The following is a 13,076-nucleotide window of genomic DNA, read 5'->3' on the forward strand; positions in this document are numbered from 1 at the left end:
GTCCCTTTGACGACGTTACAACACGCTGTCTTATCAAAGACCATAACGGTTATGTTCCACAAGACCAAGGATGGGAAGTAATCCTAGTAAAACCAGAATGCATGACTTGTTTCTGGACGTATGAATTACGTGTCTTTATTGCCTTTGCTGAACGACTTGTGTACTAGCTAGAATTATCTTCACAAGCATCTTGTATCAAATTTATTGTGTGCTATATTTCATGCTATATGTAAAATAAGCGGTATTGTAAGTTTGTAAAAAAATTGTGTAAAAGTTTGAACGCGAAATATTATTATAATCAGTTTTTCATATAGAATTGTAGTAGTTGAATTGTATATTAGCTACTAAGTATGAACTTAACGGGTAGGTACTACCCGAATTTAAAATTATAAAACGCTAATATGAAGAAAAATCTTTTATAAATGAGTTCATATTATGCTACGAAATACTATTAACTACTCTTAATATTCTGTATGATTAACTTGTTCCATTTGATTATTTTGAAGGAAATGGCACCGACAACTCGACACACCGTGAATATGAATGAAGAAGAATTCCGTACTTTTCTAGCTTCAAACATAGCCGCAGTACAGGCTGCGCTACATACCAACAATAACCTTGGATCTAGCAGTACAGGAAATAGTGTAGGATGCACCTACAAAGAATTTACTGCCTGCAAACCTTTGGAATTTGATGGAACCGAAGGACCAATCGGATTGAAACGGTGGAACGAGAAGGTCGAATCGGTGTTTGCCATAAGTAAGTGTACTGAAGAGGACAAAGTGAAGTACGCTACGCATACCTTCACAGGTTCTGCGTTAACATGGTGGAATACCTATCTAGAGCAAGTGGGACAAGCCGTTGCGTACGCACTACCGTGGTCAGCATTCAAGCACTTGATGAACGATAAGTACCGTCCCAGAACCGAGGTCAATAAGCTCAAGACAGAACTTAGAGGGTTACGAACCCAAGGATTTGATATTACCACGTACGAAAGACGATTCACAGAATTGTGCCTATTGTGTCCGGGAGCATTCGAAGATGAGGAAGAGAAGATCGACGCGTTTGTGAAAGGATTACCGGAAAGAATCCAAGAAGATATAAGTTCACACGAGCCCGCCTCCATACAACAGGCATGTAGAATGGCTCACAAACTAGTGAACCAGATTGAAGAAAGAATTAAAGAAAAGACTGTTGAAGAGGCCAATGTGAAGCAAGTCAAAAGAAAGTGGGAGGAAAACGGTGATAAGAATCACCAATACAACAACAACAACAGCAATTACAACAATTATCCCAACAATCGCAACATCAATCGCAACTACAACAAACGGCCCAACAACAACAACAACAACAACAGCAACTACAACAATCATCCCAACAACAATAATAACCGCAACAACAACAACAATCAAAAGCAGCTATGCCAAAGGTGTGAAAAGTATCACTCGGGGTTCTGCACCAAATTTTGCAACAAGTGTAAAAGAAATGGTCATAGCGCGGCGAAGTGTGAGGTCTACGGACCAGGGGTTAATAGAACGAAAGGAACAAATGGTGTCGGAACGAGTAATGGCAGAGCAAGTAGTGTCGGAGCAAGTAGTGTCGGAGTAGTTTGTTATAAATGTGGAAAACCGGGCCACATTATTAGAAATTGCCCGAACTAGGAGAACACGAATGGACAAGGCCGCGGAAGAGTTTTCAATATTAATGCGGCAGAGGCACAGGAAGACCCGGAGCTTGTTACGGGTACGTTTCTTATTGACAATAAATCTGCTTACATTTTATTTGATTCGGGTGCGGATAGAAGCTATATGAGTAGAGATTTTTGTGCTAAATTAAGTTGTCCATTGACGCCTTTGGATAGTAAATTTTTACTCGAATTAGCAAATGGTAAATTAATTTCAGCAGATAATATATGTCGGAATCGAGAAATTAAACTGGTTAGCGAAACATTTAAGATTGATTTGATACCAGTAGAGTTAGGGAGTTTTGATGTGATAATTGGTATGGACTGGTTGAAAGAAGTGAAAGCAGAGATCGTTTGTTACAAAAATGCAATTCGCATTATACGAGAAAAAGGAAAACCCTTAATGGTGTACGGAGAAAAGGGCAACACGAAGCTACATCTTATTAGTAATTTGAAGGCACAAAAACTAATAAGAAAAGGTTGCTATGCTGTTCTAGCACACGTCGAGAAAGTACAAACTGAAGAAAAGAGCATCAATGATGTTCCCATTGCAAAAGAATTTCCCGATGTATTTCCGAAAGAATTACCGGGATTACCCCCACATCGATCCGTTGAATTTCAAATAGATCTTGTACCAGGAGCTGCACCAATAGCTCGTGCTCCTTACAGACTCGCACCCAGCGAGATGAAAGAACTGCAAAGCCAATTACAAGAACTTTTAGAGCGTGGTTTCATTCGACCAAGCACATCACCGTGGGGAGCTCCTGTTTTGTTTGTCAAGAAGAAAGATGGTACATTCAGGTTGTGTATTGACTACCGAGAGTTGAACAAACTTACCATCAAGAACCGCTACCCACTACCGAGAATCGACGACTTATTTGATCAACTACAAGGCTCGTCTGTTTATTCAAAGATTGACTTACGTTCCGGGTATCATCAAATGCGGGTGAAAGAAGATGATATTCCAAAGACTGCTTTCAGAACACGTTACGGTCATTACGAGTTTATGGTCATGCCGTTTGGTTTAACTAATGCACCAGCTGTGTTCATGGACCTTATGAACCGAGTGTGTGGACCATACCTTGACAAGTTTGTCATTGTTTTCATTGATGACATACTTATTTACTCAAAGAATGACCAAGAACACGGTGAACATTTGAGAAAGGTGTTAGAAGTATTGAGGAAGGAAGAATTGTACGCTAAGTTTTCAAAGTGTGCATTTTGGTTGGAAGAAGTTCAATTCCTCGGTCACATAGTGAACAAAGAAGGTATTAAGGTGGATCCGGCAAAGATAGAAACTGTTGAAAAGTGGGAAACCCCGAAAACTCCGAAACACATACGCCAGTTTTTAGGACTAGCTGGTTACTACAGAAGGTTCATCCAAGACTTTTCCAGAATAGCAAAACCCTTGACTGCATTAACGCATAAAGGGAAGAAATTTGAATGGAATGATGAACAAGAGAAAGCGTTTCAGTTATTGAAGAAAAAGCTAACTACGGCACCTATATTGTCATTGCCTGAAGGGAATGATGATTTTGTGATTTATTGTGACGCATCAAAGCAAGGTCTCGGTTGTGTATTAATGCAACGAACAAAGGTGATTGCTTATGCGTCTAGACAATTGAAGATTCACGAACAAAATTATACGACGCATGATTTGGAATTAGGCGCGGTTGTTTTTGCATTAAAGACTTGGAGGCACTACTTATATGGGGTCAAAAGTATTATATATACCGACCACAAAAGTCTTCAACACATATTTAATCAGAAACAACTGAATATGAGGCAGCGTAGGTGGATTGAATTATTGAATGATTACGACTTTTAGATTCGTTACCACCCGGGGAAGGCAAATGTGGTAGCCGATGCCTTGAGCAGGAAGGACAGGGAACCCATTCGAGTAAAATCTATGAATATAATGATTCATAATAACCTTACTACTCAAATAAAGGAGGCGCAACAAGGAGTTTTAAAAGAAGGAAATTTAAAGGATGAAATACCCAAAGGATCGGAGAAGCATCTTAATATTCGGGAAGATGGAACCCGGTATAGGGCTGAAAGGATTTGGGTACCAAAATTTGGAGATATGAGAGAAATGGTACTTAGAGAAGCTCATAAAACCAGATACTCAATACATCCTGGAACGGGGAAGATGTACAAGGATCTCAAGAAACATTTTTGGTGGCCGGGTATGAAAGCCGATGTTGCTAAATACGTAGGAGAATGTTTGACGTGTTCTAAGGTCAAAGCTGAGCATCAGAAACCATCAGGTCTACTTCAACAACCCGAAATCCTAGAATGGAAATGGGAAAACATTACCATGGATTTCATCACTAAATTGCCAAGGACTGCAAGTGGTTTTGATACTATTTGGGTAATAGTTGATCGTCTCACCAAATCAGCACACTTCTTACCAATAAGAGAAGATGACAAGATGGAGAAGTTAGCACGACTGTATTTGAAGGAAGTCATCTCCAGACATGGAATACCAATCTCTATTATCTCTGATAGGGATGGCAGATTTATTTCAAGATTCTGGCAGACATTACAGCAAGCATGAGGAACTCGTCTTGACATGAGTACTGCCTATCATCCACAAACTGATGGGCAGAGCGAAAGGACAATACAAACGCTTGAAGACATGCTACGAGCATGTGTTATTGATTTCGGAAACAGTTGGGATCGACATCTACCGTTAGCAGAATTTTCCTACAACAACAGCTACCATTCAAGCATTGAGATGGCGCCGTTTGAAGCACTTTATGGTAGAAAGTGCAGGTCTCCGATTTGTTGGAGTGAAGTGGGGGATAGACAGATTACGGGTCCGGAGATTATACAAGAAACTACCGAGAAGATCATCCAAATTCAACAACGGTTGAAAACCACCCAAAGTCGACAAAAGAGCTACGCTGACATTAAAAGAAAAGATATAGAATTTGAAATTGGAGAGATGGTCATGCTTAAAGTTGCACCTTGGAAAGGCGTTGTTCGATTTGGTTAACGAGGGAAATTAAATCCAAGGTATATTGGACCATTCAAGATTATTGATCGTGTCGGACCAGTAGCTTACCGACTTGAGTTACCTTAACAACTCGCGGCTGTACATAACACTTTCCACGTCTCAAATTTGAAGAAATGTTTTGCTAAAGAAGATCTCACTATTCCATTAGATGAAATCCAAATCAACGAAAAACTCCAATTCATCGAAGAACCCGTCGAAATAATGGATCGTGAGGTTAAAAGACTTAAGCAAAACAAGATACCAATTGTTAAGGTTCGATGGAATGCTCGTAGAGGACCCGAGTTCACTTGGGAGCGTGAAGATCAGATGAAGAAGAAATACCCGCATCTATTTCCAGAAGATTCGTCAACACCTTCAACAGCTTAAAATTTCGGGACGAAATTTATTTAACGGGTAGGTACTGTAGTGACCCGGAATTTTTCATGTTTATATATATTAATTGAGATTGATATTTACATGATTAAATGTTTCCAACATGTTAAGCAATCAAACTTGTTAAGACTTGATTAATTAAAATATGTTTCATATAGACAATTGACCACCCAAGTTGACCGGTGATTCACGAACGTTAAAACTTGTAAAAACTATATGATGACATATATATGGATATATATATATAGTTAACATGATACTATGATAAGTAAACATATCATTAAGTATATTAACAATGAACTACATATGTAAAAACAAGACTACTAACTTAATGATTTTTAAACGAGACATATATGTAACGATTATCGTTGTAAAGACATTTAATGTATATATATCATATTAAGAGATATTCATACATGATAATATCATGATAATATAATAATTTAAAATCTCATTTGATATTATAAACATTGGGTTAACAACATTTAACAAGATCGTTAACCTAAAGGTTTCAAAACAACACTTACATGTAACGACTAACGATGACTTAACGACTCAGTTAAAATGTATATACATGTAGTGTTTTAATATGTATTTATACACTTTTGAAAGACTTCAATACACTTATCAAAATACTTCTACTTAACAAAAATGCTTACAATTACATCCTCGTTCAGTTTCATCAACAATTCTACTCGTATGCACCCGTATTCGTACTCGTACAATACACAGCTTTTAGATGTATGTACTATTGGTATATACACTCCAATGATCAGCTCTTAGCAGCCCATGTGAGTCACCTAACACATGTGGGAACCATCATTTGGCAACTAGCATGAAATATCTCATAAAATTACAAAAATATGAGTAATCATTCATGACTTATTTACATGAAAACAAAATTACATATCCTTTATATCTAATCCATACACCAACGACCAAAAACACCTACAAACACTTTCATTCTTCAATTTTCTTCATCTAATTGATCTCTCTCAAGTTCTATCTTCAAGTTCTAAGTGTTCTTCATAAATTCCAAAAGTTCTAGTTTCATAAAATCAAGAATACTTTCAAGTTTGCTAGCTCACTTCCAATCTTGTAAGGTGATCATCCAACCTCAAGAAATCTTTGTTTCTTACAGTAGTTTATCATTCTAATACAAGGTAATAATCATATTCAAACTTTGGTTCAATTTCTATAACTATAACAATCTTATTTCAAGTGATGATCTTACTTGAACTTGTTTTCGTGTCATGATTCTGCTTCAAGAACTTCGAGCCATCCAAGGATCCGTTGAAGCTAGATCCATTTTTCTCTTTTCCAGTAGGTTTATCCAAGGAACTTAAGGTAGTAATGATGTTCATAACATCATTCGATTCATACATATAAAGCTATCTTATTCGAAGGTTTAAACTTGTAATCACTAGAACATAGTTTAGTTAATTATAAACTTGTTCGCAAACAAAAGTTAATCCTTCTAACTTGACTTTTAAAATCAACTAAACACATGTTCTATATCTATATGATATGCTAACTTAATGATTTAAAACCTGGAAACACGAAAAACACCGTAAAACCGGATTTACGCCGTCGTAGTAACACCGCGGGCTGTTTTGGGTTAGTTAATTAAAAACTATGATAAACTTTGATTTAAAAGTTGTTATTCTGAGAAAATGATTTTTATTATGAACAAGAAACTATATCCAAAAATTATGGTTAAACTCAAAGTGGAAGTATGTTTTCTAAAATGGTCATCTAGACGTCGTTCTTTCGACTGAAATGACTACCTTTACAAAAACGACTTGTAACTTATTTTTCCGACTATAAACCTATACTTTTTCTGTTTAGATTCATAAAATAGAGTTCAATATGAAACCATAGCAATTTGATTCACTCAAAATGGATTTAAAATGAAGAAGTTATGGGTAAAACAAGATTGGATAATTTTTCTCATTTTAGCTACGTGAAAATTGGTAACAAATCTATTCCAACCATAACTTAATCAACTTGTATTGTATATTATGTAATCTTGAGATACCATAGACACGTATACAATGTTTCGACCTATCATGTCGACACATCTATATATATTTCGGAACAACCATAGACACTCTATATGTGAATGTTGGAGTTAGCTATACAGGGTTGAGGTTGATTCCAAAATATATATAGTTTGAGTTGTGATCAATACTGAGATACGTATACACTGGGTCGTGGATTGATTCAAGATAATATTTATCAATTTATTTCTGTACATCTAACTGTGGACAACTAGTTGTAGGTTACTAACAAGGACAGCTGACTTAATAAACTTAAAACATCAAAATATATTAAAAGTGTTGTAAATATATTTTGAACATACTTTGATATATATGTATATATTGTTATAGGTTCGTGAATCAACCAGTGGCCAAGTCTTACTTCCCGACGAAGTAAAAAATCTGTGAAAGTGAGTTATAGTCCCACTTTTAAAATCTAATATTTTTGGGATGAGAATACATGCAGGTTTTATAAATGATTTACAAAATAGACACAAGTACGTGAAACTACATTCTATGGTTGAATTATCGAAATCGAATATGCCCCTTTTTATTAAGTCTGGTAATCTAAGAATTAGGGAACAGACACCCTAATTGACGCGAATCTTAAAGATAGATCTATTGGGCCTAACAAACCCCATCCAAAGTACCGGATGCTTTAGTACTTCGAAATTTATATCATATCCGAAGGGTGTCCCGGAATGATGGGGATATTCTTATATATGCATCTTGTTAATGTCGGTTACCAGGTGTTCACCATATGAATGATTTTTATCTCTATGTATGGGATGTGTATTGAAATATGAAATCTTGTGGTCTATTGTTACGATTTGATATATATAGGTTAAACCTATAACTCACCAACATTTTTGTTGACGTTTAAAGCATGTTTATTCTCAGGTGAATACTAAGAGCTTCCGCTGTTGCATATTAAAATAAGGACAAGATTTGGAGTCCATGTTTGTATGATATTGTGTAAAAACTGCATTCAAGAAACTGATTTTGTTGTAACATATTTGTGTTGTAAACCATTATGTAATGGTCGTGTGTAAACAGGATATTTTAGATTATCATTATTTGATAATCTACGTAAAGCTTTTTAAAACCTTTATCTATGAAATAAAGGTTATGGTTTGTTTTAAAAATGAATGCAGTCTTTGAAAAACGTCTCATATAGAGGTCAAAACCTCGCAACGAAATCAATTAATATGGAACGTTTTTAATCAATAAGAAGGGGACATTTCACATTCGTCCAAGCTCGTCCCCGTGGGGAGCTCCTATTCTATTCGTTAAGAAGAAGGATGGTACGATGAGGATGTGCATTGATTACCGCGAACTCAACAAGCTTACTATCAAGAACCATTATCCGTTGCCACGTATTGATGATCTATTCGACCAACTTCAAGGGTCAAGTGTTTATTCAAAGATTGATTTAAGGTCCGGTTATCACCAACTTAAAGTCAAGGAATCCGATATTTCTAAGACTACTTTTCGCACTCGTTATGGGCACTATGAACTTTGTGTCATGCCTTTTGGCTTAACTAACGCTCCTGCCGTGTTCATGGATCTTATGAATCGTGTCTGAAAGCCGTATCTCGATAAATTTGTCATTGTATTCATTGACGACATCTTGATCTATTCAAAGAGTGAGAAAGAACATGAGCAGCATTTGCGCATGATTCTTGAACTCTTACGAAAGGAACAACTCTACGCTAAATTTTCAAAGTGCGAGTTTTGGATCAAAACCGTACAATTTCTTGGACATGTTGTTGATAGTAACGGAATACATGTCGATCCAGCTAAGATTACCACCATTCAGAACTGGGAGATACCAAAGACTGCGAAGCATATTCGTCAATTTTTGGGATTTGCCGGTTATTATCAGATATTCATAAAAGATTTTTCTCTTCTTGCTAAGCCCCTTACGAAGCTAACTCACAAAGGGAAGAAGTTTGAGTGGTCCGAAGAACAGGAATCTGCTTTCAAGATTTTGAAGTCTCTCTTTACCTGAAGGTACTGACGACTTTGTTGTTTACTGTGATGCCTCAAAGCAAGGCTTTGGTTATGTTTTAATGCAACGTGAAAAGGTTATTACCTATGCATCTAGAAAGTTAAAGAAATATGAGGAGAACTATACCACACATGACCTTGAGTTTGGTGCCGTGGTATTTGCGTTAAAGATATAGGGACATTATCTATATGGTACTAAGTTTACAGTGTACACTGACCATTAAAGTCTTCGACACATCTTTTATCAGAAACAGCTGAATATGAGGCAAAGCTGATGGCTCGAGTTATTGAACGATTATGACTCTAAGATGGAATATCACCCTGGCAAGGCGAATGTAGTTGACGATGCTCTTAATCGAAAAGACGATGTTAAATGTGTTCGTGCTTTGAATCTGAAAATCAAATCGAATCTTATATCGCGAATCTGTGAAGCTCAACTTGAAGCTATCAAACCAACACTTATCGAAGGTGAAGGACCTATCGGTTTCGGGAACCAACTTCAAGTGAAAGCTAATGGTACACGGTACTTTAGCAATAGAATTTGGGTCCCTCATTTCGATAATCTTCGTGAACTAGTCTTGGATGAAGCACATAAGACTAGGTATTCTATTCATCCCGGTTCCAGTAAGATGTATCACGATGTGAAGGAATTCTACTGGTGGCCTAACATGAAAGCCAACATTGCTACTTATGTTAGTAAGTATCTCACTTGTCTGAAAGTCAAGGCAGAACATCAAAAGCCTTCAGGTCTGTTGACACAACCCGATATCTCGCAGTGGAAGTGGGAATGCATCACTATGGATTTCGTTACTAAGTTGCCTAAGACTTCAAACGGTAACAATACTATTTGGGTCATAGTTGATCGTATTACTAAATCTGCACATTTCATACCAATCCAGGAAACTGACAAGATGGAGAAATTATCACAGCTTTATATTAAAGAAATTGTCTCACGTCATGGGGTTCCTATCTCGATTATTTCTGATCGCGACGGTCGATTCATTTCTAGATTCTGGAAAACTTTACAATCTGCTCTTGGAACTCAACTCGACATGAGTATAGCCTATCATCTGCAAACCGATGGTCAAAGTGAACGAACTATTCAAACCTTGGAAGATATGCTACATGCTTGTGTAATCAATTTCGGCAAAGGTTGGGATAGACATATACCTTTGGTTGAATTTTCTTACAACAACAGTTATCACTCTAGCATTAAAGCTGTACCTTTTGAAGCTTTATATGGCCGGAAATGTAGATCCTCTTTGTGTTGGGACGAACTCGAGGACAGACATTTAACTGGTCCTGAAATTATTCACGAAACTACTGAAAAGATCGTTCAGATTAAGCAACTATTAGAAACTGCCCGTAGCCGACAAAAGAGCTATGCCGATAAGAAGTGAAAGGATATAGAATTTCAAGATGGAGATAAAGTCATGTTGAAAGTATCCCCATGGAAAGGCGTTGTCCGTTTTGGTAAACGAATAAACCTCAGCCCACGATATGTTGGACCTTTCACAGTCACTCAAAGAGTCGGTCCTGTGGCGTACCGATTAGAACTACCAACTGAACTTAGCCAAGTACATGACGTGTTTCATGTCTCGAATCTTAAAAGGTGTCTTGCTGATGACACACTTGTTATTCCTTTGGATGATATCCGCATTGATGAGCAAATGCATTTCGTTGAAGAACCTATAGAAATCCTGGAAGGAGAGGTCAAACAAACGCGTAAAAGCAACATACCTATCGTTAAAGTCCGTTGGAATTCGCGTAGAGGCCCCGAATATACCTGGGAACGCAAAGACCACATGATACGGAAATATCCCCATCTCTTCTCAACTGCTGATGCAAACGAGGAATCTACCTAAAACTTCGGGACGAAGTTTCTAATAACGGGGAGGTACTATAATGACCCTCATTTTTCATTCTATATTTTTACATTAAATACCCAACAATATAATTAAACTTAATGATTAAACTTTAATTAACGATTGATAAGTAATAAGAATTATAAATTATGTTAATTAACTTGGTGTAATAATTGACAAGTTAATAAAAAGATAAAAATAATGAGCTTATTAATTTTTGCGAACAAAATAAATAACCATAAACCTTGTACACTTAAATAATTAAACTTGGATAATTAAAGAACCATTTAAGCTAATCTAAAGTACAAGGACTAAAGTGAAAAAGTTGCACCCTAATTCTCCTAACCTTAGCCGAAAATTTAAAGGGAAAATTACCCTTTTACTCCTCTAAATTTCGGCCCAAGCAACCCCCCATCACCTCCTCATTTAACCTAACTTGTTTCCAAAGTAATTCCTAATTAAACCCTAATTCTAGAATTCTCTAATCACTCCTATAAATAGAGACCTAGGCTAAACCATTTTCTTATACCAAATCATTCTTTCAATTCTCTCTCAAATCTCTCTCTCCCTCTTCTAATTTTCGACCAAAAACCGAAAATCACTTCCACCACCATCGAATTCACCACCATCGAAAATCACCACCACCACCTCGTTCTTCGTGTTCTTCATAGATCTTCAAGGTGTTCTTTGTTATTCAAGGGTTTCGATCTTCATCTTCAAGTCATCATCATATTTTCTTGTTAATCTTCATCATTGTTCATCAAGGTAAAAACCCTGGATCCAAAACTTTTAAATCGTACTTTCAATTCATGTTTTCATAATTACATTCATGCATGATCTTAACATCTATATTGTTTATGTAAAAAATAAAAATAAAATATGCATATACATACACATACATACGGCTACATATATAAAAAAAAGTTTTGTTTAGATCTTAAAAACCTTAAGGATTCACTAAGATTGTGTTAGAGTAGTTATATTTGGAAAGTAGATACACATTACATATATATTTTTTCACTAAATATATATATATATATATATATATATATATATATATATATATATATATATATATATATATATATATATATATATATATAATAAAAATACTATATATATATATATATATATATATACATATACACGAAATATACATATATACATACCTAAACCCTAATTATTAAACCTTAATTTAATAAAACCCTAATATATTAAATAAAACTCTAATCATTACCTAGTCATTACTTCACTAAATCCTAAACCTAATAATACTATTAAACAATTATCACATAAACCCTAATCATTAAATACTACTTTAATTAATTAAACCTAATTAATTAATACTACTACTTAACCCTAATACTATTTATACTACAAACTACTACTTATACTTATACTACTACTTAGCACTTATATACTCATACTACTACTATCACTTATAATATACTACTTATAGTATGACACACGATTACAATAGTCATTCATGATAACGTGTGATTACTCGAACGTCAACGCTACTTAAGGCCTAGGGTGATCCTTGGTACCACTATGGGACGCTTTGGATTACGAATGCCAAACTTAGATTTTGGTCAAGAAATCCCGGGCCAACCGGTAACAATTGGTCATTCTGGTGACTCGGCGGTGGAATAGATGTTTGTGTATGGTGCACAATGTCAAACCCGACTATAGTAATCATACACTTAGTTATTTTCACACTTAATAGGTGGTAGACTTATTAAGGATAACTCACTAGTGTTCGACACTAACTTACTAAAAGTGGAAACTACTAAAAGTGAAAACTTGCTAAAAGTAGAAACCTACTAGGAATGGAACTTAGTAAAACGAATTATACTTAAAACACTTGCATACTTAAACTTAAATTTGGGCAAAACACTTAACTACTCTTAAATGTCATTAGGTTGACTTTCTGCTCATTCATCCAAACTTTCTATTTCGAGGAATAACTCTCTCTCCTACTTAATAAGGTCAACTCATAGCCCCACTTTTTATTGCTAGCAAATTTATTTAACTTATTTGGGGTGAGACACATGCTACTTTTACTATTTACAATTTAGACACAA

This window comes from Rutidosis leptorrhynchoides, chromosome 7 (genome assembly GCF_046630445.1).
Source record: "Rutidosis leptorrhynchoides isolate AG116_Rl617_1_P2 chromosome 7, CSIRO_AGI_Rlap_v1, whole genome shotgun sequence".
Classification (NCBI taxonomy): Eukaryota; Viridiplantae; Streptophyta; class Magnoliopsida; order Asterales; family Asteraceae; genus Rutidosis; species Rutidosis leptorrhynchoides.